General features: G+C 45.1%; 1 protein-coding gene across 2 annotated transcripts in view; it reads left to right on the top strand.

Moving 5' to 3' along the window:
* PELI2 (pellino E3 ubiquitin protein ligase family member 2) overlaps positions 1–26,666 on the top strand; it is a 207,269-nt gene that overhangs the window by 108,641 nt on the left and 71,962 nt on the right. Inside the window, exon 1 of one of the 2 annotated variants that reach the window (XM_057731273.1) lies at positions 25,381–25,433. The exons of the other annotated variant lie outside the window; for it this stretch is intronic. The gene's annotated coding sequence lies outside the window, so the exon portion shown is untranslated. Of the gene's footprint in view, positions 1–25,380; positions 25,434–26,666 lie in introns of those variants that run through there. 2 annotated transcript variants of the gene reach the window in all.

A 26,666-nucleotide genomic window follows, 5' to 3' on the forward strand; every position in this document is an offset into this window, starting at 1 on the left:
TTTCCAAACTTGTTAGGGTGGAGAACACATTTTATTGATTTCTGTATCATCAGCTCTAATTACAGGACTCAGCATCTAGTGAAAAATACACATTTTTTGGATGGATGGATGGGTGAATATAAATAAAATAGACATTCATTATAAAAGTATTAAACCTGTTATTTTTGTATTTGTTATTTCCAGCTGGTAAGGTTGCCAGGCAGCTGAATTCCAAGTTGGAGGTAGTGTGGGGATACTATTAAAAAGGCTCTTTAGGTTTTTGTTTTTGTTTTTTTTTTTTCTTTTTTGTACATCTAAGTCACTTCTTTTCCCTTTTTTTAAGAAGAAAAAAAATCCATGCTTTCAAAACTCAGGATCCATGCAAATGCATACACGTTGGCTTTCCCCTGGGAGTACAAGTGTAATTCTGTGGAATATTGAAATCAAAAACCCCAAGTCAAATAGCCGACTAGAACCTTCATTTAGTCAGCAGCAGTGTATTCAGAAGAGCCTGTTATGTGCTGGGAATGGCTCTGGTGGTCACTGTTTGGGGCAAAAAAAGAACAAAAACAAACAAAAAAAGTTAAAAGTCAACTAGTTGTAGATGTCACCAAAAGAGAGCAAAGCAGTAAAAGCAGCTGGAGGACAGAGACAGTTTTCTTGGACATTGAGTTTGTGTCCAAAACAGACTGGGGCCGCGAGACAATCCGTTCTCCCACATTACCAGGTCCTGAGCAGAACTGATTTTTCAAATTCCACACTGCTTTGCCTTTCATAGGTATTACTGTGCTGTATTTTATTTTTTCACTGAAAAAATTCTCACTATTTCCCCCTGAGCTCTTGCCAGGACTGACTTTCAGTAGGTCACGAACCCTGAGTCTCTGCTCCTTAAGAAGCCCTGCCCTGGACACTGCTTGTCGCTGGCAGACCAGCTCCAGCTCCCAGGGGTGAGGCTCTGTCCTGGGACCCTGACCCACACGGGTTTAGCTGAGCTCCCACAGGGGAGTTGGAAGACACACGTATGAGGGGAGGAAGGGGTGCAGGTGACGGGCTTTCTGAGGACATCTGAAGCTCCTCCCTGCTGCCTTCTGGATCTGCTTTCGGAAGAAGAGGATTCTGACTTGGAGGGATTCTGTCACAGTCACACAGGTGGGAGGTCTGAGGCCCAGCTTGTAAATGTCTGAGGCTGTCACGGAGACCAGTAAGTCTCATCGTCACCCTGTCTTCCATCAGCACCTCCTTTCTTGCAAGTGTCCTGGAGACTGGATCAGGACCGGGGACCCACACATTCCAGTGGTCGGCCTGGGCGTGTACCCTGCAGGAGAGGGGAGGCATGGGCCATGGCTCAGAAATCAAGCAGAGGTCAGTGGCCAGAGGCACCAGAGGTGCTGGGGGTGGAAGACAGGGGTCAGAGGTCAGGGTCTTGTACGCACATGCTGCGTGTGCCCTTTTGGGAGCCCTGGCTCTGAAGTGAGTGGCAGGGCCCTCTTCCCAGACCTGCAGCCTGCTAGTCATTGCCCTTCACAAATCTTATGGACTCTAAAACTAGGAAGTGGCTGTCCAGGCAGACTGCCTAGAGTATCAGATGGTAAAGAACGTGAACTCTGGCCTTGGGAGACATCGTTATCACTTCCTCCAGAAGTAGAGAGATCGCCTGGATAGTGATATCTTTTCTCCTCCAACATGTGGGAATGAAGTTACAGCTTATAACTTACTATGAGCTTGTTTTATATCTGCTTTGCATCCCACCTTTTGGGCCCAGGCAGTTTTGCACCATAGAGGGAGAAGGAGATTCAGAAAGGAGTTAGCCTGTTGGAAGTCCAGGGAGCAGCAGACTTCAAGGGCATAGACGGCAAGGTCCGAGTTAGCAGGGGAGGGCCGGGGCAGGCCCACCGGGCAGTTTCCAGAGCATGAGAAGCAGAGGCCAGATTGCAGAGAATAAGAGGAAAAAGAGCTGGGATTGAAGCAGTGGGTGGACTCTTGTCCCTGAGAGTTTGGTGGTTTGATGATGAAGGGAAGAATGGTGGTGGTGCTGGTGGTGGTTTTAGGATGGAGGGGGCAACAAATGAGTTTGTGGGTGAGGTTACGAAGCCAGTAGAGTGGGGCGGGGCGGGGGGGTGGCGGGCGGTGGTCGAAGTAGCAAGAGTGGGGCTTGAGGTGAACATTATTGATAATGGGTAGGAAGATGCCAGCAAAAAGCTTAGCTTTATTTATTTTGATGGTTTTCTCCTGAGGAATATATCAATTTTCTGAACAGCAAATGGGGCCTCATGCAGTGGTGGTTTTTAAGGACTCATTTACAAGGCTTGTCCTACTGTCACTATGAGTAACACTCGTAGATCCCAAGTTGGGATCCACAGGGATTTAGTCTTAAATTAATTAGGATGCAGAGCCAGAAACTCTGTCTCGCTCTGTGACCCAGGCTCCGGGACCAGGGAAGCCAGCAGAGATGGGAGTCTGCCGCTCTGAGGCACGGAACCTGGGGGTGGGGCATGTCGGGGGAGATGGGCTAGGAGGCAGCGAGCCCTATGCTGTGACTTTGCCAGGTGGTGGGGTGAGTTTGTGTTAGAAAATGATGCTAGGTGTTCCCCGAGTTCATTTTTGGATGTTAATGGCATGCATCACTGGGACTGATGGGGTTTGGGGAGTATCTGTAATATCCACAGATGATAACATAACTGTGGTCATTGCTTTTGTAGAATATCCTCATTTGTAGTCTCTCTTCCTTTTCCTAGTCCTCCTCCTGAGCGTATCCAGTGATATGAATTTTGTCAAACAAGTTCTTCTTGGTGTGTTCTCTTGGTAGGAAGAGGGTTCAGACCCGCATGTTCTAGAGGGAACTGAACTTGGAGTCCACTGTATCATGGATAGCCTTGGAGGGGCTGGTGGGCATGGCAGCCTCTGGAGTTCAAGGGATGGATAGGCACCTTTTTTTTTTTTTTTTTAAAGTGAGGCATTTGAAATACTGTGCTTGATTAGCAGGAGAGGAGGTTGGTTGGGAGGGTAGACTTGGAGGGGAGACATTGAGAGTGTATTGAATGCCACACAGAGGGTGTCCTTTCAGACACCTGCTCCCACCTGTGGAGTATCGGGGGCTGGGCCCAATGCTGGGGATGGATAGGCTAAGACAGGTCTTACCTTCAGGGATTTCACAGCCTGGGGAGAAGTGGCCAAGGAGATAAACAGTGCAACACTGTGTTCTCTGCCCCCTTGGAGAGGGGAGCTCCTGGATGGAATTGACTGCATGGGGTCGGTAGTTTACCCGAACATATCCTTTTTTCTAATTTTTTTTTTAAATTAAGAGGCACTGGGGGTCTTCTTAACTTGTTTCACTTAAAGCAATATTTTGAAAATTTTGGAGGAGTAGTCACACGCACAGTTGATCAGTAGCCTGAGAAGAGGAGCTGTCAGTAATTAATATGTGCGTTTTGCTTAACTTTAAGATGCTGGCACATCTCATTCATGCATCTCTCGCTTGTGACCATCATGGAATAGCCTCACTTGGTAATATAGCTGGTGTCAAGATAGATCTTTATCAGTTTGATTTATTTTAAGACTCAACAATTGAAATTGTTCTCTTTCTCACCCTCAGAAGTGTATTTGCTCAATAGGAAATAATTCTGCAGTGATAGACTTTTTTGTGGCTTGCAGGCTAAACCCTTTTCAGGGAGCACCAGGGGTTTCGGGAGAGCGCATTTGGGGGTAGATACCCTCCCATACTTTTGCTGAAACAAAGCAGCACACAGAAAAACCAACTGAAGGGAAATGCTGCTGGTTCCACGGCGAATGAATTTACTTTGGTGCTGTTTTCACACAATTTTGGGTTTCCTCAAGTAGGTGAGCAGAAGGAAACAATACTTGTTTTCTAGATTTAAGACTTATTTAGAGCTTTTTAAAAGCATTATTCGTTCATGAACCAAGACTAAATGATTTGCTCAGAAAGAAAATCAATCAGTTGTTGAAAGTGCACGTTAGGTGTTAAGCTGCAGTACTATTTGAAATGAAGTCTACATTTTGGTAGCAGAACACATGAGTTAAGGAGTGCTTTGTTTTCAGAATTAATTGGGTCTTAATAATATCTTGAAATGTAGCCCAGTTTTGCAAATACAGTTTTCAGTTGAACTCACAGTAGTTTAATTACACCCGTCAGGTTTGGTCACTGTCACCAGTGGTGTGGAATTTAGGTACCCAACATTATTGAGCTTCAGTCAGTAGCTTCGAACATGCATAGTGTGACTGCAAAGTAATGGCACTGCAGTGGTTTATAGAAATCATGCAGTTTTATTTTGTACTCGCATTTCACATTGTTATGATGCTGTGGAATATATGTCACATTTGTCCTAATGTTATCATTTTATTTTTATATGGGAAATATATGTCAGCACTACTCAGGAACTTGCTAAATCGGGCTTATGTTTTGCAAAGATGTCTCTCAGCTTCCAAGGTAGCATTGAATTGTGCTTTGCTCTTTAACAGCATTATAGAAAAATTAAAACCAACCAAAAACCTTGTATACAGTGGCTGATGCATTGTGTTTTATGTACCCATGAAATAATTTGTCTTTTATTTGGTTCAGATTACGTGTGTGTGTGGGGGGGTGGTGTGTGTGTGTGGAGGGGGAGGTTCTTGACTGGGGTTGGGGTGGGGGCTGTTGAAGGTCTCGGAGTCACACCGAATTGCTTTTGTTTGGTTGTGGTGGTATTGGTTAAGGTTCTTTTCTGTTTTCTTTTCTGCTTATGAGCCAGTTGTGGAGTTACCCTGTGCTCCATCTTCTCTACATTCATTTCCCAGTTTATTGTGACAGTATATGAAACCACTTGTTCAGCAGAGGATGAGCTAACATAGCTGCAAAAACATAGTAGCTCCTAAATGCGGATATTTCACATAATTTGTATCATTTTTGTCAAATGTATAATTCTCTGTCTTGGTTGCAGTGTCGGAGTTTTCATACATTTGATGATAGCTTTTCAGTGAATATGGTTAGGCAGTTATAAACCAATTGTAATCGCACTCATTTTCGTCTAACTCAGAGAGAAGAAAGGAACGAAGCTCTGCAGCGAGGGGCCGTGTTCAGAGCTCCACTGCTATCAGGATTCATGACGTCAGGGCTGGGTTTTCTGGCTCCTCTGAAAAGCCAATTCAGTTTCTTTAGGCATTGACTTGCCCAGCAGACAGTCGGCGCTTTGCCGTGCGCTGTTGACAGTTACTGCCTCTCCTGAGGCTGATGAGCGTGCAGTGTTGCCATGTCCCGAAGAATCATTTTGCTTACCTATATAGTCATTTAAAGTTTAATCATTTCCAGACATGTCCTAAGTTATTCAGTCCTTTGTCAGCATCTCATTTCAGTTCTAGAGGTTTTTTTTTTTTTTTTTAGCATCTGCTGTAGGCGTAATAAAGTGTTAATACATTGTGTTTCCAAATAGGTGGTCGTTTCTAATAATAGAATGCCTTTCATGCTTTTTGCTGCTTTCTAGTTTCACACACACCTCACCTGATGGTAACAACAGTCTGTGAGACAGAAGCGTATCTCCGTATCTCTCTTTCTCACAGATGGGGAAACTGAGGCCTGGAGAGGGCAGTGGGTTTGCCCGGATCCACACAGCTTGTAAGTGTCGCACATCAGCCTGCAACCCCACTAGTCCTTCTGCGCCAGTGACCTGACCACGTAAGATGAGGGCTGTGTTGTCATGAGAAGAGGTGGACTCCTGGCTTTGGAGGGAGGGCATCCAGCCTGGCTGGGACTCCACCGGCTACTGCCACTTTTTGAGTGACAGCTGAGGCCCAGATCATTCCTTCCCTGCCTCCTCCCGACCCCGCTCCATGACCCAGGAAGCCTTCACACGTGCCATTTTTGGTTTGGTTTTTGTATTAAAGAAAACACTTGATACCCTTTTATTCTGCTCCATGCTGAAAGCTAGACATATATCGTTGCAGGAAAAACAGAACAAAAGGCATGTAGTAGAAAAAAAGGCAATTTATGTATTTTATCATTGCCTAACCTTTGAGACTTGACCATTCTGTCAGCCGTCTCTCTGTTCTCTCTGGTTTGGTCCGACACCACGGCACTTCTTGGCAGGCTTGCCTCTCTCCCTTCGGCATGCGCGTTCCATCCTCGTCTTGCGTGTGTTTCAGGGAACACTGTTGGTCTTCTCAAGCCCTTGCTCAGCTAGCTAATAAAGAGCTCCTAAGCTTACTAAGGTTCATTTGTCCGGCAAGCACTTTGCTGTGCAGGTCTCACACAGCATCTCGTATAGGTCCTCCCAGCCACCCTATCACTTGGTGTTCTATTTTGTAGCTGAAAAAAGTGAATGTCATGAAGAAACCTGCTTAGTATCACATAGCTGATAAGTGACAAAGGTGGGATCCGCCTGTTCTGTCTGCCACCATAGCCAGTGGTCCAGTATGTGAACAGACTGACGCCGTCCCTGCCTGGGGCTGGTTCAGCAGCCGTGCTCTCTCACTATTTTCTGGGACATCTCCTTTTATAGAATATAAACTTGGGTGTCTGTTTTAATACCTAGCTGATTTTGCACTTACATTTTTTTTTCTACTCTGATGTTCAGTCATGCAAAATTAGTCTAGTGTTTAAAATGTAAGCCAAGAATTTCATTTTTGGGACTTCCCTGGTGGCACAGTGGTTAAGAGTCTGCCTGCCAATGCAGGGGACTTGGGTTCAATCCCTGGTCCAGGAGGATCCCACGTGCCACAGAGCAGCTGGGCCTGTGCACCACAACTGCTGAGCCTGCGCTCTGGGGCCTGCAGGCCACAACTACTAAGCCCGTGTGCCATAACTAGTGAAGCCTGCATGCCTAGAGCCTATGCTCTACAACAAGAGAAGCCACCACAACGAGAGGCCTGCACACCACAATGAAGAATAGTCCCCACTTGTCGCAACTAGAGAAAGTCCACGCACAGCAATGAAGACCCAATGGGGCCCATAAATAAATAAATAAATAAATAAATTTATTAAAAAAAATTTTTATTTTCTTCTTATTTATACCTTTATAGTCACAGAGCAGAGAAGTTATTCCGGGTGGATCTTGTGAAGATAAGAGCCCCACGTTGCTACTTCTTTAATTGTTGCCCATTTGGATATATTTGAGGACTGTGTAGAAGCCTTCTGCTATATAGAAATTGTTTTGTGCCAGATTTTAAGACTAATTTATTGCTGCTACTCTTGTACCTTCCAGAAGTTTTCCTTTATATTTCCCCAGAGATGGAAATGTTACTCTGCTTTGTCTTTGTGCGTAATACATTTAGAAAGTCAGATCCAAGACTCTTTGTGTGTTGAGGGGGTGAGGGGGAGAAAGGGGAGGGGCAGGAAGAGAAAAGTAGAAGGAGAGGAGAGAGGGAGAAAGAAGAGAGAAGAGGAGGAGGAAGAAGAAGAGGATGAGAGAGCAGGGAGAGAGGAAGACAGAGAGGATTTGATTTGCCAAGATTACAGACTAAGCTACAAAAAGCTGTTGCACCGAAGCCATGTCTGTAGTCTACAGTGTGATTCACGCACAGAAAATTTGGTCAAAATTAAATGTGATGAGAGTTTAGTTCTCAAAGATGATAACTATGAAGAGGGTGGTCGTGTGATGCTGTGCGCATATTAGAGCATCAGGCAACATTCTTGTGCTGCCTTTGCCTGAACCTTGTAAGAAGCCTGGTCCTTACACTTTCTTGGGTATTACCTCGTTGATGACTGCTTCCTTCCCTTTACTTTCTTTGCTAATAGTAAGCAGATTCCTAAGAAGTGAAGGTAACTTCAGACACAGGCCATGTGGGGTCTACTTCTCTCTTAATTCTTCATAGATTTTTTTCATTCATGTTGACTTTGCCTAAAGTTAGTAACTGTTTTCAACTCTAGTTCAACAGTGTAGTTGTTTTTCACGTTCAGGCCCCTACTCTTTTGTCATCCTTTTCCTCTCCCAATAGCTACAAGATGATATGTTTTGCCCCTTAGCACTCAGCTCGTACGGCTGTATCTCACCTTCTGCAGCTCCCTCTCCATCAGTGTGAAGCAGGCTGGAACCGTCAGGATCAGCAAGGAAGCCACTCAGGGGTCTCTGAGCTGCTGGATGCTCACCAGGGGCTCCTTAGTCCTACTCCCAGGGCTCGTTTGTTGTTTCTGCACTCTTCTCAACTGACTGATTATTTTGTGTTCATTTCTGTTGCCAGATTAAAAGCAGAAAATTAGGTGGGGAGAATTATACTTCGGTTGGTAAACTAAAAAGTGACATACCTTCATTTTCTTCAGCTGGATTCATTTATTTCTGTGCGCTTGTACCCTGCCCGCTTCCACAATGGATGGGAGGCCCCTGACATCCTTACAGAAAGCGTCCCTTGTTGTGTCTTCAAGGGCTCCTTAAAGAAGCTCAGGTTGAAAAAACTCCTGCTGCACAACAGATACCTTAAGTGTCCTGCCAACACTCTCTATTGCTCCATTAATGCCTGCCTTGGAAATCCCATCACAAGCAGTCCAGGTAAACAGTGAGCCAACACAGACGCTGAGAACTTTCCTGTTTCACCAGACATGTTCCTTATCTGCAGGCTGCAGATGTTCAGTGGTCGCGTGTCGCCTGCATCCGCTCTCTTCACAAGGCACTGGACAAGGGGCGCCCTGCAGACATGTCCCCAGTGCCGGCTCCCTGTGACGGAGTCACCAGTGCCAAGGCGACTGCAGTGGGCCACGCCACGGCAACGATGGTTTCACTCTCTGCAGCTTGAAAATCAGATTAATTTTATTTGTGCTCAGGTGCTTGGGCAGGGGAGTGTTTTCCTGTTTGACACGCAGATGACAGGCTGGCTGGAAGCTAGCAGTCGGGGGGAAATAGCTGAAAACACGACAGTTTTGAAGCAGCTTAGTTATAAGACACAGCATGTATCTATAGTTTTCTTCTGAAAAAAGTCAAATTTTCACCATGGAGGAACCCCCTAGAAACCAAGCAGTGCCCTCCCTGTGTTTGGGCATTTGTATAACAGTTTGTATCGAAGGACAGTACTATATAAAGTGATTCCAATACGGCTTGTTAATTTCGCCAAAACCATGAAATGAAACAATTGGTATGTTTGCTCTTTTGATTTGAAAATTTTAAGAGTATCTCAGTGTAAAGTTGGGAGGGAGGGCAAAACCTGCCCTGTGATTGAAGAGGGCAATCATAGCTTGGTAGCTTGAAAATCCAGCTCTCTGCGTGAATAGTTGGTCGAGAGCCACCACCAAGGTGAGGAGGAGCGAATGGAGGGGCATGACGTGGAGTACAGGAGGGAGGAAACCTCCCCAAATAGTGCCAGTCTTGGTGATGGAAACCCAGAATCCTGTAAGGACTCCTGGAGAGTACGTACACCCGCATCGTTGAACTTACGCAGATGTCACACTTATTCACAGTTTTCAGAGACACGTGCTCCTGTCCTTGTAAGCGTGCTGTGAAGGCCGATGAGGCACACGCCACCCAGTCTGTGAGACAGATGGACGTTCTGTGACACGGACACAGAGCAGACCCAGACAACGCCTCCCTCACCACTGGCCGTGCTGTCTGGGAGCTGCGCTGCGCTTTGTAGACTCCACCTGAGACGGGTGATGTCTGCTCCTAAAGCAAACACACACCACGTGGGAGACTCCATTTAGGCAGCAGAGGAGACGAGGAAAGCCTCCCCAAGGGGAATCTGGGCCTGGGACGCGTTGCTCAGCCCCTGAGGTTCTGAAAGGAGCAGCTCGGTGACCAGGTTGAGGAGTGACAGAGCAGGTTGGGATGGGCAAAAATCAGAACAAGCACACTTTTCTTCAGTATCCCCGCCCCCACCTCCCCACAGTGCTCAGGAGTAATCATTGCATTTTATAGAAGCCTCCCATTTGCCAGGGCCTAAACTGGGATTGGTGCCTTCTTTAAAATGCCTCCAGCTGCCAAAAGAGCAAGTCCTTACAGCCTTCAGTGACACTGAAACACAAAGCCAGCGGTGCCAGAGATACTGGCGCTGAGAGTCCTCCCTCCTTTTTCCTTTGTGCAGATGAGCAAGGGAGAATGCGGCGCAAGGACCCCTTTGGTTGTTGAAACATCAGTGATGGGGGATTCTGTGCAGATGAGCTTATACGTATTAATAGCTGGTGGTGTGAGTGTCCCTGTTCTATTTTAATCTTCTTTTGGGTGGGTATGTCCTCCCTCAAGACGTCGTTCTTATTTCCCGTTTTGTGAAAGGGGGGTAACAGTGCTCTGTGACTAGAACTGTGACGAGTTCAGCGTACACATCCTGGTAGTGTGTGGCCGCCAGAGGAGGAACTCTGCGAAGTTCAGCTCCCTGCCTCGTCCCTCCCACAGGAAGAACACGGATGGGACAGAGAAGTTGTTGACTGGTTAGGGTGTGTGCCCTTTAGGCATCATGGCCCTTGACTGCTAGCCTTTTGCAGTTTCGGAATGCTTTTGAATTTTTCTGCCTGCTTTCCTTAACTTTGTAGAAAGGTTAACTGAGCTCTTACTGTATTATGCTAGGAGCTCTTATCTGGGTCACCTCATTTAATTTTCATATCAAGGGTCCTTTTCACTGGTTTTCATGTGTGTGGGTTAAAATTAAATACATTTTGCAACTGTGATACATTTTTCCAGCTCCAGCAATCATTTTGCCTGATGTGGATCAGAGGCAACAAAGACTTCGTTCTCTTAATTCATCTAAGGTAGAGCTCTCTCACATCACTATTAAACGTGTTGGAAGTGCTGGGTAAAGCCAGCATTGAATGGCACTTTAAAAGGGAAGAGTAACAACATCTCACATATTTCGTTGCAGCTTACCGTGTGCCAGGCACTGTTCAAAACCCTTTATTTATTCATTTCAGTTAAAACAGCTCTATTTGACTTAAAGAGGAACTCTTTGTTCATGGGAAAAGATATACTAATGTAAGTTTATGCCTTAAAATGAAAAATATTTTTATCAAAGAGAATTCAAATAGAATTTGTTTTGGGGAAAGAACGGTCTTTTCAGTTTGTAATGATGACATAAAGGGGCAGGGAACGGAGCTAGCCTTAGTCCTACAAAGGAGAAAATGGTGTCCTCTTTGGGCAGATACTGCCCCTGGATGACAAGGCTTTTTATGCAAAATAGAAAAAGGCCTCCCTTTCTCTGGTGGACGCAGTCCATCCCCAGGATGTGTGGCCAGGGAACCAAGTGCAGGCTGGCTTTCAGCCCCTTGTGTGTTACACAGCTTGGCCTAACTCTATGGTGCAGCCCATGAGGTGGGAGTAGGAGGGTCAGCGGGGAAGACAGCAAAGATGCGGATGGAGAAAGGGCAGAGAGTGAATGTAGGAGGAGAAAACAGGTATAGGGCAAAATGATACATTGTTTACTGGTTCCCAGTCAAAGGACTTATTTCAGAATGGGGGCAGGAAAGAATGGCTGAGCCCACCCCTGCTCAAGGCATGTAAGGCAGTTTGGTCCTTGAAGTGACCCTTGATGTCATGGCCTCATTCATCTCTAGAGCCTGTAGCCAGAACCCACAGGAGGGCTCTGCAAACCCCAAGTCAGGCTGCTCTTAACAACCCCTGCACCAGGACAATTTTTCTTTCTTTAGCCTTAACTTCCTCCCCTGGTCTTAATTTCTCTAACTCCAGAGCTTAGACACAGAGTTTAGTCTTAGGGAGCTGAGCTTGTTCTGAAGGGGCAGGGCTTATGCTGAGGGGCAGGGTCTAGTCCTGGCTCCCCAGGCTTTTGGGGGGCGTGGCGTTAGAGACACAGGAGGGATGCTATGAAACATGGCAGCTCTTTGACATTCTCCCCCTTGCTCATAAGTGGGTTCTCCTGAACACACTGATTCCCTGCTACTGAGTTTTCCTCAGCCCAGAGGTAGTGAGAGCTGGCCCTCAGTCTTTGAAGAGCAGCCTGGTCTGCCGCTACATTATTCTGTTCCCCTGTGGGTTGCAGATGTTCAGAGAAAGGCCAGAATTGTGGGTTGGATGCAGTCCTAATAGTAGGAAAGCAAAATATGCAAGCAGATATGGCTTGGATGTGGAAAAAGGAAAATCTAGTTGTAAAAGAACCAATTTATAAGAGGATACACATCTTATTTCTTTTCATACTAGAAAATATTTAGCACTCATTATTAGCTTGATTGAGGGCCAGATGCAGATTTTAGTACCATATGTAGTAACTTTCTGAAGTTGCAGAAGGGTGCAAGAAATCACAGCAGGGTTTTTATTCTTTTTTTCATGTTCAAAATCATTTATTCAGATTTCACAAGAGTTAATGCTGTTTGCTACAACTTTAGAAGAAGATTAATTTGCGTTTGTATCATATAATACCTGTTTTCCTCCTCCCGCCCCCCATTTTGCAAATGGAAATGAATGAGGATGGTGAGATCAATGTACTTTACAGTGTGTTTCTGAGAAAAAAAAATAACTTCATAGTCTGCAAAATAATGGAGCAATATATAAATTGGTTTTATGTGGGACTGTGGATGAACATGGCTTGTAAAAGGAGAAAAGAAAGAGGACTGAGGAATGTGTGTCTGTACTTTAGAAGTTCTGGTTTAGAACTCATGCCAGGTTCAGAAGGATCCAGAATAGTGCCTGGGTGGTTCAGATATTCATTTGAACGGGCCGGTTTCATGCAAAAGGCTCCATGTTCAGTTGCAGAAATAGTACTCACTTTGGTAAAGTGATTTAATATTTCTCTCAAGTGTGGAGACTTGTGGTTTAGACTCAGGGAAAAGCACACTCTCTGCTCTGGCATCCATCCACTTCATCTGTCTCAGGTCTCATATTCCATCAAGGGTGACGATGGCTTGGTGTGCTCTGCAGTATTTGTGAAGTTGGGATTTCCTAACTTGGAAAGTCCACTGCTGTCTGGCCCTGGAGTGGGTTTTTAAAACCTCCTTAATAGTTCACTCTGAAACTTAGCTGGTAAAATTGTTGCTCTTGAGAAAAGGGTCACCTGTTCAAAGTTCAGTAAGGATAGAATTCCTACAACAGAGTATAATGTGTTTTGTATCTTTCCTCTTAGAAACTGAGCTCACAGATGAGTTCCACCCACTCTAGTTTGTCAGAATTTTGTTTTCATTATTAACTGGCAAAAGCAACTCAGAATTTCCGTAATGTATTTTATGTGTAATGGAGAAGGTTTTGCTATGTTTGTGCAGGGCTCGTTGTATTATATTTTAAGAAGGTAATCTTTTCTTCATTGGACTTGGGAGACTTATGAAAACATCAATATGTAAAGAAGGTACAGTTGAATCGAAATGTAAAGCCCTGGTCCTGCATCCACTCCTCTGTCTACTCTCTGCTGCCTTCTTTGGGTCCCCTCGCGCTCTCTACACAGTCCTGTCCCAGCAGCTGCACTGCCGATTCTGCCAGTTGGTTTCTCCCTCGGTGCTCTGCCTAATTTGGAGGTCTCAGGACGTGCAGATATCTGTGTGTCTTTGGTGTACGTGTCCCCAGAGCCTCCTATAATGCAGGGTGCTTAGTATGCTTTTGGAAGTGAATAAATATGTGTGCATGTGTGTGTGATCAGTGTTTGGTAAAGATGGCCAAGAGAATAGTCTGACCCTGAGAAAGGATAAGGCCCGTCCAAGAATTCCGAGCAGCTGTATGAACTTGGGCTCTGGGGATCCAGGCTGAGTTGGGCATCCGGCCACTGTTACGAGAACAGTTTTGAAGCAAGGCCAAAGGGCTTGCTTCTCCAGAAATCTGGGTGTCTGAGAGCTCAAACTGAGTAGAGTGTGGAAGGAGGTAAAACAATCAGAAGTGACAGTGACCGCAAGGCTCCAAGGGCTAGAGGAGCAACTGGAGATTAGAAAGAGCCCCTGCGTGAGGCCTCGATGCACTGAGCCCTTCCTGGAAATCCCTGAGTGATGGGGGAGGGGGCCATCATTGACCTGAACTGGGCGTACTTTCAAGGTGTGCATGTGAAGCGTGGAGGCCTGGGCTGTGCTCCCCAGGACACGCAGGGGAGCTGCAGTGACAGAGGAGGGGCGGTGCCATGGCCCGGCCGGCAGGACTCCCTTCGCAGGAGAGCTCTCGCCGGCTTTGGAGCAGAAGCAGCAAGGGGGAACGTTGGGGGAATCCTGGCCGGAGAAGCCTTCTGACTTGGGGCAGCCCCCAAAACCACGTTGCCGCAGCTGCCTGTCCGTGGTCCCCCACGTCCCCAGGGTGGGGAGGGGACTCCTCGTTCTGCTGGCCCCCCCAGTTCTGGTGTGTAGCATCCACGTGTCGTGCGGAAAGGGAGCCCCAGAGGCGTGATGAACCTTGTCCAAGGTCACTCAGCCAGTACTGTGTGAAGCCTGGATTTGAACTCAGTCTGGTTTCAGGGTCTGTGCTCGTAACGCCGATCTTCACTCCCGTTGCCAGCATAGGAGCTGACTTGCCCAGGTCAGAGCTGCCAGGGCCGAGTCAGCACGCAGGTTGAAAAGGCTGCCTCTGCCGGAGAAGTGCGGTCGGGTGAGCAGGACTCACTCCTGAGGCGCTCCAGTCGCCCGCATTTCCTCTGCTGGTCTGGTGTGGATCTGACCTGCCTGTTTCTTCTTCCCCTGCTTGTCTCCAGTCCCGTTGCCCTCCTGCCCCACAAGGACTGATGGCCTGTTCTCCGCTCCATTTTTCCTTCCCATCCTCGCTCACTCGCTGCGTGCCAGCCTGGCCCGCAGCCCAGAACTGCAGCCCTCCACCTGTGCGACGGGTCCCTGCCATCCCCCAGACCCCCGGATTCCAGGATCATCAGGGGCAAAGAGGTGCTCTATTCTTTCCTGACTGTGCTTTTTTTCTAACCCACTTGGATGGATTTCAGACCAAATTTCTAAATAAATATACAGATAATTAAATTTCCCTCCTGTTCCATTGATTGGATATGCTCGCACCAAAATTAATTCCTAATTTAACTCCCCCTTCCAGACATAGATGCTTGACACTCGGGTTAAGATGATAGTTATCTGTGAGCTAGTAAAAAACTTCCTGAATGGGCCCTTTAGTTCATTTTACTGGAGAAAAAATATTAGGCTCTGGGGCTGCTGTGTTACAGTGGAAAGGTGTTTTCTTTTGTTTGCTTAGGCATTAGTTGTGAAATTCTAGGGTACACTGACTAGTATTTAGTGAACTTTATATCTTACTTTAAGTACCAGCGCTTTAAAGGACCATGTTTGGTGAAAATTAGCTTCCACAGAACAGAAACATTACGAGGGATTATTCACATGACAAAATGACTTTCTGCTTAATGAAATAACTCGCCGCAGCGTTCTTTTAAGTAGAAGGCTCCCAGGGCTCTAAAATGTGTTTCCTGTATAAAAACTTAAATGTCTGGAAATTTTCAGGACTGTGACTATTATATAAAATGAAAATATACCACCTGTCATTAGCTGTATTTTATTTTTTAATTTTAGCTACAGAGATTTCAGAGATGTACCAATCTGGCATTTTTGTGTGTACTGTTCTCTTTTATATTAAGATTATTAAACTGAGTTCTTCCTTTTCTGCTTCCTTGGCAGTTCAGCCCAGAAGCCACTGGTGGGACCAGACAAGGTAGCTTCCTCTGTGGGGAAGAGGTGGGCGTGGACCACAGCGGTCCTGCTGGGGTGAGGAGGGTGTCATTTTAGAGGGCGGCAGCCCTGCACGGCCGTCAGAGCCTGAGGAGGGCAGCCACGTGTTTGGGGGGAGGGGGCGGGGTGAGCCCAGCTATGGCCTAGTTTGGGGTGAAGAGGGCGGCCTGGTGTGGGTGTCAGGGGATCAGATGGGACCTGGACAGTGTGGGATGTGGCAGTGTTAGCCTGAGTCATGGTGTTCAGGCCTGAGTAGAATGGGGAGGGTACCCCATTGGGATCAGTGTCAGTAGTGAGAGATTAGACACTTGTAAGGAGATTGACCAAATACAAGTGTATCAAGGAAAACAGGAGCCAGATTTCTCACTTCCGAGAAGGGAATTACAGTTATGGAAAGGGAGAAAACTAGAATGAATGCTGTGGTGTCAGGTTGAAATTGGAGATATCAGTGCGCATTCATGGATTTCTATAAATGTAGACATACAGAAACACATACGGCTGTATCTCGCTACTTAGGTGCGGTCCCCAGCCGCGTTCACTGGCAGCCTGAGGGCAGCAGCACTCCAGAGGCAGTGAGCACACCTAGGATGCACAGCTTAGTTGCTAAATACCCTTCTTCTGTGAAAGGAGCCAGGGCCCCTTGGAGAAACAATCCAAGTCCAGGGCCTGGGGAGGGAAAGTACAAGGTGAGCCTGAACATCACGTTGTGTGAAAAAGTAAGGAAGTGTTCAAAAATGACAAAGACATGTCAGAGGAACTCAGAGGCCAGATGGGCAGGTCTGGACAGTGTGAGCATTCAGATTAGAGAAGTTCTCCCAAGGAACTGCAGATCTAGACTGTGAGGTAAATGTGTGCCGTGGCTGGGAATGGAACTAAAAACTGGGGTGTCACCTCATCTTTGCTTCTAGGGGTCCAAAATGATTGATCACTTCCAGTGGCTGTAGTGCAGCGCCTTAATAATTTGACCTGAATTTGAAGCACCCCTCATCCTGTGAAACTGTTTCACTTCCAGAAATGATAGAGAAAACAATAGTTGTGTGTAAAAAAAAAATTATTTAAAATTGGTATCTAAATATTACTGGTTTGTGACAGGGCCATTGTGTTATGCTTGTCAGTCACAGTGACTGACCTCACCATGGTCCATGTCCTCCCTGCTTTGCATCACCTAGCCACTTGTCAGAATTGATGAGTAGATTCACACACATGGGAAGGGAAAAGACTAATTTAAAAAAACTGAAAAGGTAGACTTCCATTCTTTATATCTAAAAAAAAAATCCAAATTTTTTCACTCAGTAACTTCATGTATTATAGGAAGAAACAGAATTATGAACTTAAGTTTTGAAAAACTGGATTAAAAAATATTAGTTTGCTAAGTGTACATTGAGTTTAGATTTAAAAAGTAAAAATCTGGTTGGGCCTGGGAGTGTGCTTTCCTCTGGCCAGGAAAGCTGGAAGGGGCAGTGAGGAAGGCACTGGGCGGTGGGACTAGTTTGGGGTGTGCAGAGCGTGTGAACTGAGCCAGGGTCCATCTGGGAGGTCTGGTTGTGGAGTGTTTGCAGGGGTCCTTCGTTGCCCGGATTGGATAGCAGGGACTGGGAAGGGTGATTTTCCCAACAGAGTAGAATGTGTGCATTTTCCTTCCCATCGCTTTACTTCCTTTCCTGAGGGTGACTTGTTTGTTTGACCTCTAAGAAAGTTGAGCAAGGCTTAGAAAAGTATAGCAGAGGAAAGGGATAGTCTCTACCTCAGTGCTGGGTGGTTAATATTCCTTTCGTATCACCTCTTGAGAGAAAGCTGGTGTTGTAGCGAATGAGTTGTTGCCTGCTCCAGACGTAGTTAATAAGACAGACCTTAAGAAAAAATATTCATGTGATAAATGTAGTTTCAGAATGTATCTCTCAAATATTTGGCTACTTTCACAGAAATCTTTAAAAACACATATTGTCCTTAGAGGCAGACAGAAACCTTATTGTAATCTATGGGAGGACGCAGTCAGCTCTCCTCAGCGGTGCTGTGGTGACTTTGACAAGACTTTACTGCTTTAGATCTGTTATACAATCATCGCCTGTGTTCTGAAGCGCCTTATCCCAAAATAAAAGCTGAAAGAGCACATGCATATTTGCTTGTGTTTCCCAGCAGTTGGTCATTTCCTGCGTTCGCTGAAGGAAGCATTAGAGGGTCCTTACGAGTGTTCATTCTGACCCTTCTCTCTTCTCCCTTGAGCACCATCCTCTGTACAGCAGCCGTATGTCAGTCGATGATGATCTTGGCCTTTGCGGTGACCAGAAAGAGGTCGAGATTCCAGGGATGGTTGCTGTGTTGTAGTTGGGATGCTTTTGATTTCAGAAGAAACGCCCTCGGTCAGCTGGGGTTGGCCAGGGACAAGGAGCTGTAAAGTCACCACTGAGAGTTCTGGGGAGACTTCAGGGACAGCTGGGCCTCTCTCTTGTTTTCGCTGATTGTCTTTGTGAGTCTGCTCTGGTCTCCTTTCTCCCTCCGTCTCTGCTCTGTGGGTTCTCCACTCTTGTGCCTTCAGCCTGGGGGTGGCCCATCTAGTCTTCTGAAAGCCCCGTTCACCTCGCCAGCTCTCATCTTCTCTCTATGCTGATGGGTGGCGTATCTGTGTGTCACTTAGGTGCCTTTTTAGAGCCAGGCCTAGAGCCACTGGCCGGCCTGTGGACTGAGTGCCCTAGACTCGGACTGCCAGCCCTGCCGTGGTCACCGTGTACGGGGCCAGTAGTGGGGTAAGCAGGACCTGCTCGTGGACCGTCCTGTTCATGGCAGATCTGAATCTTGCAGTTGTGTGAAAGGGTGGAAGGTGAGTGTTTCCATTGCATTAGGGCATTTCTAATGCATGAGCCTCTCTCCTGCAGACGAGAGCTTTATGCCCAGTTTTCTTGTTGCCTCGTCCCATGCCTGCTTTTAAACCAAGGAGGAAACACTGAAGGGAGAGGCATTTCTGCATACTTTCAGGTGCAAAGGCATATCCTGTTGCTGGATGCTGGGCTCAGGACTCCAGGGTGTGTGTCTTTATGTGTGTGTGTGTGTGTCTGTGTGTGTTTGCTGTGTCTGTGTGATGGTGGTGGTTTTAATTCAGTTGCAAAGCTGTAGCCACATAACCTTCTTTTAAACTCGGTTGAACATTTTAACAGGTTTGACACGCTAGGTTAACATTTGTTCTCGGGTGTATTGCATCAAACAGATAGTCTGGTAAACCTGCTTCTATTCATCCCTCTGATTCAGCACCATCAACTTTTGAGGGTTAGTAGGGTTAGGACCATGGCAAACCTTTCCAGAGAAGGAAACATATGAGGCAGCCCTAGGGTCCTGAACTTGTAGCATCAGGTGTCATTTTTATGAGATCATTGGAACCAGTGGAATGAGAAGGCTGCTGTCCTTGGATGATTTTGCCTGACACGTGTTCTATAAATGCACATCAGCACTGAAGTGTGGAGCTGGGGAAAGAGCATTGGATGATGGAGAGTCCACTCCAAACTTTGGTTAATCTCTCTGTTTTGCAGTGAAATTTCCCAATGTTTAATTTTGTTTCAGTCCCACATTCAGTCAGCTGAAGACCCTGACTTGGAACCTGTACAATAGGACCATTTCCCTCTTTTTCCTCGATTGCTATTGGCAATGAAAGTGGCAAATGGGTTTAAAGTGAGGATTACAGTTTCCAAATGGCAACATCTGCTGCAGAACTCAGGTGTCACTAACATTTTGTGTTTGTTGTAATTTTTTTTTGGTCAGCTCTTTTGTGAGTTTGATAGAATTAAATTCTGAGAGTTTATAAATTTGACCACTTTTTACCTATGCTAGTATGTTTCATAATAAGCTTACTTGGTGTTGATTTAAAACACATGTGCATAGGCATGTATAGACAAGAACTTATAGAGCCTCCTTCTAGCTATAGCTCTTTGTACAGAAATAAGCTGTAGACTAATGATACCATGAAGAGACTTTTATCTCAGGTTTTAGTTATGTTTTATGTATTAACTTTTGCAGCAGCTCTAATAGGAAGATGCTTTTGAAGAATGAATGAGATTTCAGCATGTGCAGAATCCTAGCCACCTTTGAGTACTGCATGTGTGATACACACTTGTACATGTTTTCTGTGTCAATTCTGTTTTTGATAAATGCAGTCGCTAAAGCTTTTATAATTCTGATTCTCACTTTGTTGCTTTTGCTGGCTCTTACTCATGGTGCCTTGCTTTTGTGTGTGTAGTGGGGGGGGGGGTGTTAGTTTTTACTGTGAGTTCATATTTCTTAGATTTTTGTCTGTGGGAATTTTCTGCCACCAGAGTTGAAGGTGGATTTCCCTAGAGAGGAATTGCCTTTGCTTTTCTCTTATGAATGGAGTCACTCCCAACCCCCAGAACCACTGGAAACTCAGCTCTCAACTTGAGGTTTTCTTGGATCTCGAATTATTTCTGTATAACCTGTATAAGGCCTGGCTTGTGGTCCTGAATTCTTGGAGGTGTAGGAATCTCCCCCTTTCACTCAGCACCAAGATTTGAGGGAGGCAGTTGTCTTTGTAGTCCTGAAGGGTCGGTGTGATTCTAATTCCCCCAAACACTGAGGGTGTGGTCCTCTGTATGTCCTAATAGATGTTCCTCTTTGGGATTTTTTCTCCCTGCTTCTAGCACCACTATGAGGCTATGAAAACAAAAGCTAAAGTCCACCCAGACCAGCAAGTGCCCCCAAGACAGAAACCACTTTTATTCCCTTGCTTACCTCTTTCGATTTCCTGCTTTCACTTAATCTTTGGCTTCTAATATTCCTTACTAACCAGCCAGGTCATATCAAACTATCTATTTTTAATGCTTTTCCCAACATTCTTAGGTTTCAGTGTGAGGATCGGTCAGAGTACCAACTTGGACGAAACCGCAGAACATGATATCATTCCACGGTTAATTCTTAATACTGCGTTGAACCTTTCTCGACTTCGTCTGTGTACTTGCCGCTGCAGGACCTGGCATCCCTTTTACAGAACTCATGTCAGACAGGCACCCAGACTCTGCTCTAATGTTCAGTGCTCACTGCTTGTTCAGAATCGCATTTCATTCAGACAGCTCCGATTTTTAGATTCTTTTTTCTTCCACGGGACTAAATTCTAGCTCTCTTTAATTTCTCCTGTTAATATTCTGCTCCTTGAAGCAACACAAGATAAATCTCCCATTTCCCTGTGGCATGATTTGAGATCTGCATCCCCAAACATCGGGATTATTAATGATTGCCCTCTACTTGGAATCTAGTTTGTCAGCTCCTCAGGCATTGAATATTAAGAACTGCGTCAAATATTCCCAGTATGGTCTGACCATGTCATAGCATATGGGCTCCCTAGACCCTACTGTAAATGCTCTCTGTGGCTTTCTATAGTAGCTCTGTTACCAGGTTCATTCCAGTTCACTGAGCTAATAATCAGTTCTTCCCTCCCCACTCTCTATTCCTCCAACCCCCCACCCTGAGCTTTTTCATGTACACTGTTATAAGCCACATCTTATTCATCCTAAAATTATGAATAATATGCATTTTTAAAGGTAAGTGATGGGCTGATGTCTGATTTCTTTTGGAATGGGCATATTAAACCCTGATATGATTTTATTTATATTAAGAATAATTTCCTTGACTGTAAAATAATCTGGGATCCCAAAAACTCCTCACTTGTTGGTTTAAAAACCTAGTGCGTTTACTTGATATTTGGCCAATCAATTCTGTCTCCTGAAGTTATTCATTTGTAATTAATAACTAAATCTATTGAATTAATAATATGCCTCTTGCAATTATAGTGACTCTTAAAAGATATTTTCCAGAGGAGTTTCATTTACTTATCTTTAAGGGAAGAAGTTAAAGTTCTTAAAATTTGATTTTATCCAACATTTGATGTCAATTGCTGTTTTATAATGACTGCATTAATTAGATTTCCTACTGATTTCAGTCTTCTAGTACATAATATATCCCCCAAAATCTATTAGTTATAGTTTAAATTCTTGTCATAAATATTTTTAGAAGGTTGTTCCAGCAGTGGTAGTAGCTGTTAAAGGTGTTCCAGTGTTCTTAATCAATTTTTAGAAGGTTGTTCTGGCAGTGGTAGTAGCTGTTAAAGGAGTTCTAGTGTTCTTAATCAGTCTCCACAGTTATTTTGCTCGTCTCAAAATAAAACCTTGGTCCTTCTTTTTCCTGATGTGATTTCCTGACTTTCGACTATGGGGCTCACTAGTTTTGTGTAGATTGACTGTGGTTAAATTTCTGACAAGATATGTTCTAAATTTCAGACAGCGGATTTGGTGTCTAATTCATCAATTATTAAGATGATTCATGAAACTAATTGTACAGGGCCATGAAGCATGTATCTAAAAGCCAGCGAGTGGCAGTTTCAGTGCCTGTGAATATGTTTGATGGAGATATTAACCAGAAGGATTTGTGGGTTACAGTTATTTTAAGGTTCACATGAAAGGATTTGCTCAGTGAACTAGGAAGAAAAACTTCTTGCCCAGAGATAAGAGATTAGAAAAGTAACTAGTTAGGAAGCTAGCTGAAAACCTCCTTGTAGTGATGAGAGCAGCTCAGCAATACATGAGGCATGCTTTATTGTTCATGGTGGAAAGTGTTTCTCCATCGATTGTGATTGGAAGCATGAATTAACTCTAAATCTTATCACCTATTTTTCAAGTAGGACTTTTTATGTTAATATTTGTTAGTGACCTGGAGATGTTTAAAGTGTAATTCATCTTAATAACAGGGCTAAAATAATGGAAACATTAGTTATTAAACCACAAATGATAGTTACGGCTCACCTTGGTCTATATGGTTTCAGAGTTACAAAACAGTTGCCTTAATCAATTTTAGATAGTCGAGAAAGATAAAGAATATTTATGTGTTCTTTCTTTGGAATTGAGAATAGGGGGCTTCCCTGGTGGCACAGTGGTTGAGAATCCACCTGCCAATGCAGGGGACATGGGTTTGATCCCTGGGCCGGGAAGATCCCACGTGCTGTGGAGCAACTAAGCCCACGGGCCACAACTACTGAGCCCATGTGCCGCAACTACTGAAGCCCACCCACTTAGAGCCCATGCTCCGCAACAAGGGAAGCCACCGCAGTGAGAAACCCATACACCAAAACAAAGAAAAGTCCCCACTCGCCACAGCTAGATAAAGCCTGTGCACAGCAATGAAGACCCAATGCAGCCAAAAATTAAATAAATAAATAAATAATGAAGTAATGAAATAAATCTTTAAAAGAGAGAATAGGGAATAATCTTCAAGAGGAGAATATCTTAGAATATCTGCTTTTTTAGATTTCTTGACCGACTTTACAAGAGAAAGCCTGACTTATGTCTAACTCCTTTGAGTTGGTAGTCCTACCTGACAGGTGAGAACTGACTTCATAAAGAGTAAACAGGAATCCAGTAATGCCCTCTTTGGTTAAGCATGCTCTAGACTTTTACTTTTAAACCTGCCTTTGCTAGTACTAATAACATATTTGTAGAGTCCTTTCCCGTTTCTCTTCTCACTTGATTTCCACAAGAGCTCTGAGACGGAGAATAAGCCTTACGTTTACCCTGTGTGTGTACGTACACGCGCACACACGCACACACACACACGACAGTATTGCAGTTCCATTTAACAGATGAAGAAATCAAGACTCAGCTGAGTGAAAGACTTAACTATTTCTACACAGTTAGTAGACTAGAGCCCAGGTCTGCTGATTCTGAGTTCAGTGTTCTGTAGCTGCCACCCCCAGCCCAACTCTGTGTGTACCTGTGGAGAGAAACTGCCCCGCTCAGCGCCTGTGATTTGGGAAGCCCTCTGGAAAAGCATTTGGAGCTCATCTCCTGACCCCTCTGAACAACCAGTTTCTTATCCTATAAGCCCTTCGGGCCAGATTGTGAAGGCCTTATAAGCTATATTAAGGGTTTGGAAAGTACTTTCAAGGGCAGTGAGATGCCCCAGAAGTAGTTTAAGCAGGAATGTGACATGATCAGATTTGTGCTTTAGGAACATCATTCTGGGTGCCGTGTGGAGGGCGAGACTCGAGTTTGGGAGATCTGTTAGAGTAATCCAGCGGTGAAATGATGGAGAAAAGTGGACGGATTCTAGAGATGTGAAGGAGGGGAGGTTGACCTGCTCAGTAAATGGCCAGGTGTAGGGGGCAGGGGAGAGGTTAGAGACAAGGATGATGTGGGAAGTGTGTACAGGCTTGTTAATGATGTTGGCAAGAACAGTTTTCGTTGGAGTTATGGGCGTGGATGCCACGTTTTAGAGAACTGATGAGTGAGGGGCTAATGAAGTGGAGAGAGTGCAAGAAGACCACTCTTTATGGTTGGCTTTCAAGATGTTGGACAGTTGTAGAGTGACAAGTGGAGGGAGATGAGGGTCAAGAGGAAGTCCTAAGCATGTTTGAATGCCAACCTAAGAAGGCAGTCAAGCAGAAAGGGAGAAGCTACAGAAGAGGGAGTTACTGGGTGAAGAGACTGTGATACTCAGGAAAGGAAGGGTCCAGAGCTCTAGTGGAATGGCTGGCCTTGGATGGACTTGCATCTCGGAGGCATTGTACTTGTGGATAGATGTCCAGGTTCTAAAGTCTGGCTACTTGGATTTGAATCCTGCCCCCACCTCATCAGGCCCAGTTTCCGTCTCTGTAAAATGGATTACTGGCAACAATAAAACACTTATTATTATTATTATTATTATTATTAATAATTATTATTATTTCTTATCCTTCTCTGTATTCTGCTGCTACCTACAGTTTTAATTCAATACGTATTTCTTAAAAATAACAAGAAAGCAGAAACCAGTGAGAATGTTTTCAAAGCCACTGCTAATTTAAATAAATATTTTTCGCATAACCACTCTCTGTTGTGGCACTGTGCACATTTCGTTATTGACCTTCATGGTTGGGAACTGCACCCTCTTAGGGCCTCCTGGATGGTCTGTCTGAGCATGTGTTGGACCATCATTTGTACTATGCAGCTGTCCCGTGAAATTCTCCTCGAGACTATCACATTTTCTACTAATAAGATGGCTTTGTAGTTCGTTCATTTTCTCCCTTCCTTCCTTCCTTCCTCCCTCCCTCCCTCCCTCCCTCTCTCTCTCTCTCTTTCTTTCTTTCTTTCTCTCTCTCTCCCTCTCTCTCTCTCTCTCTCTCCCTCTCTCTCTCTCTCTCTCTCTCTTTCTTCCTTTCTTTCCCACACCACACAGCTTGTGGGAATCTTAGTTCCTCAACCAGGGATTGAACCCTGGCAGTGGAAGTGCAGAGTCCTAACCACTGGACCAACAGGAAGTTCCCTGTAGTTCTTTTTCTTAAAGCCATGTATTTATATTTTTTAAAAATTTTAAAAGTAATGCAAAACATATGCATATTCTATACCAGCAAGAAAAATCTCTATAACAGGACAGAGCGGGAAAGCACAGTGAGCCATTTCTGGGCACGTGATTTGGGCTGTGGTATGTGTACATCCAGGTTCTTAGAGTGTCAGGTGAGGCTGAGTGTTAAATCTTTTTTCAGGGAGGAAACACGGATATTTGGAGTTTAAAGGTTGCTGAAGAAGAGTTGCTTATAGAGAGTCTAGAGGCCTCTTGGGAGACGAGGGACTAAGTCCATCCCTTGCCACCTGACACTGACAGTCACAGAAGTATGTCAGGATGCGATAGTGACCATGCCTGTTGTCAGGGTGCGCTTGGGTAGTGACCAGGGCCCATGGGCATCACGGGGAGGAATAAATCTGGCTCGAGGGCAGGCCCATGGTCTCTTTCGGGAGTGTTTGCTGAGAGCAGGAAAATGGTACCTTATTGAAAGTCAGGGATCAAGTGAATGCCCACGTACTGAAAAGTGAGATCTCCCATAACCTTCCCTCTCTTGTCTCCTGAAGCACTGGAAGTGCGACCAGTAACATCAGCCAGGAGATTTGAGGATTCTTCTCTGAGGAAACCAACGAGACCTGAGAAAAAGACCTTACAGGTGCCAAGTTTTACAGTTCTGTACCCTTTAGTGAAGCAGGTGGGACTCTTAATTACTCAGAGCTAAGGCCTGCAAGAAAGAAAGAACTAAAAACTAAATATTTGATAACCAGAGGCTAAAGCCGCTTTCAGTGATAGGAAGATAAAGGTGAAAGAAATCTCCCAGGAGGTAGAACAGTGGGGCGGAGGCGGGGGGAGGGATATTTGGGAATCAATCAGCTCATGAGCCCAACCCCTAACTCATTTGAGCTCCAGAAGCAGTAGTGGGGAGAAGAGTACAAAGAAGTAATTCCGGAAGATGCACGTCCCCCAGATTAAACAGGCCCAGCAAGGACAGACAAGCCTTGTCCTTCCATTCTACCTGCTCTATGATGGGCACCGTTAAGGGCACTGGGGGTGCAGGAGTGTATGGTGAGGCAGGCGAAAGCCTGTGCCATCACAGAGTTTACATTCTGTTGGAATTACGTTAAAAATTTAAAAGTTATTCACACCAAGACACTTCATTGTGAAATTTCAGAACACCAGGGATAAAGAGAAGATGGTAAAAATTTCCAGAGAGGAGAAAACCAGGTTATAGTTAAAAGATCGAGACTCAAGTGGCAATGAACTTCTCAATAACAAAGCAACATGCTGCTTAGGAGGGGAAATGAAGTCCAGCCTGTGGTTCTACCGCCAGCCAAACCATCCAGTGGGAGGGCAGAGCTAAGACGTTTTTAGACATGCAGGGACTAAAAAATTGACCTGCTCAGGATGTGCTCCACAGAAATGAGGAAGGACAATTAAGAGGAAGACGTGTGATCCAGAAAACAAGAGCTCCAACACAAGAGGAAAGGTGAAGACATTGGCATGGTGAGAAGGGGACCCAGCCGTGTCCTAGAGGTCAGCCTACCCCGATGAGTGGAGGCCTCCAGAAGGAACCCCTCTGTGTGAGAGGAGTGGATTCAGGAGGAACTCCCGAGAGATTCTCTGGTGGGTTTCCGTAGGAAGGAGTTTAATAGTCAGGTCAGAAGGTTTGGGGATGAATTAGTGATAGGAAAATAGAAAATGAAATGAACGTAAACCAAGTTATAATTAATTCCAGGAGAGACAAAGTTGTTAAGAAAAGAAATATACTAGTGGTATACTACAGACTCAGCTGTGAATATTATGTAGATAGTCATAGCATGACAACAGTGAATATCTATTTAATAAGAAATTACTTTATACGGACAGGATGAGGGAGGGGAGTCTCCGT

This window comes from Hippopotamus amphibius, chromosome 4 (genome assembly GCF_030028045.1).
Source record: "Hippopotamus amphibius kiboko isolate mHipAmp2 chromosome 4, mHipAmp2.hap2, whole genome shotgun sequence".
NCBI lineage: Eukaryota > Metazoa > Chordata > Mammalia > Artiodactyla > Hippopotamidae > Hippopotamus > Hippopotamus amphibius.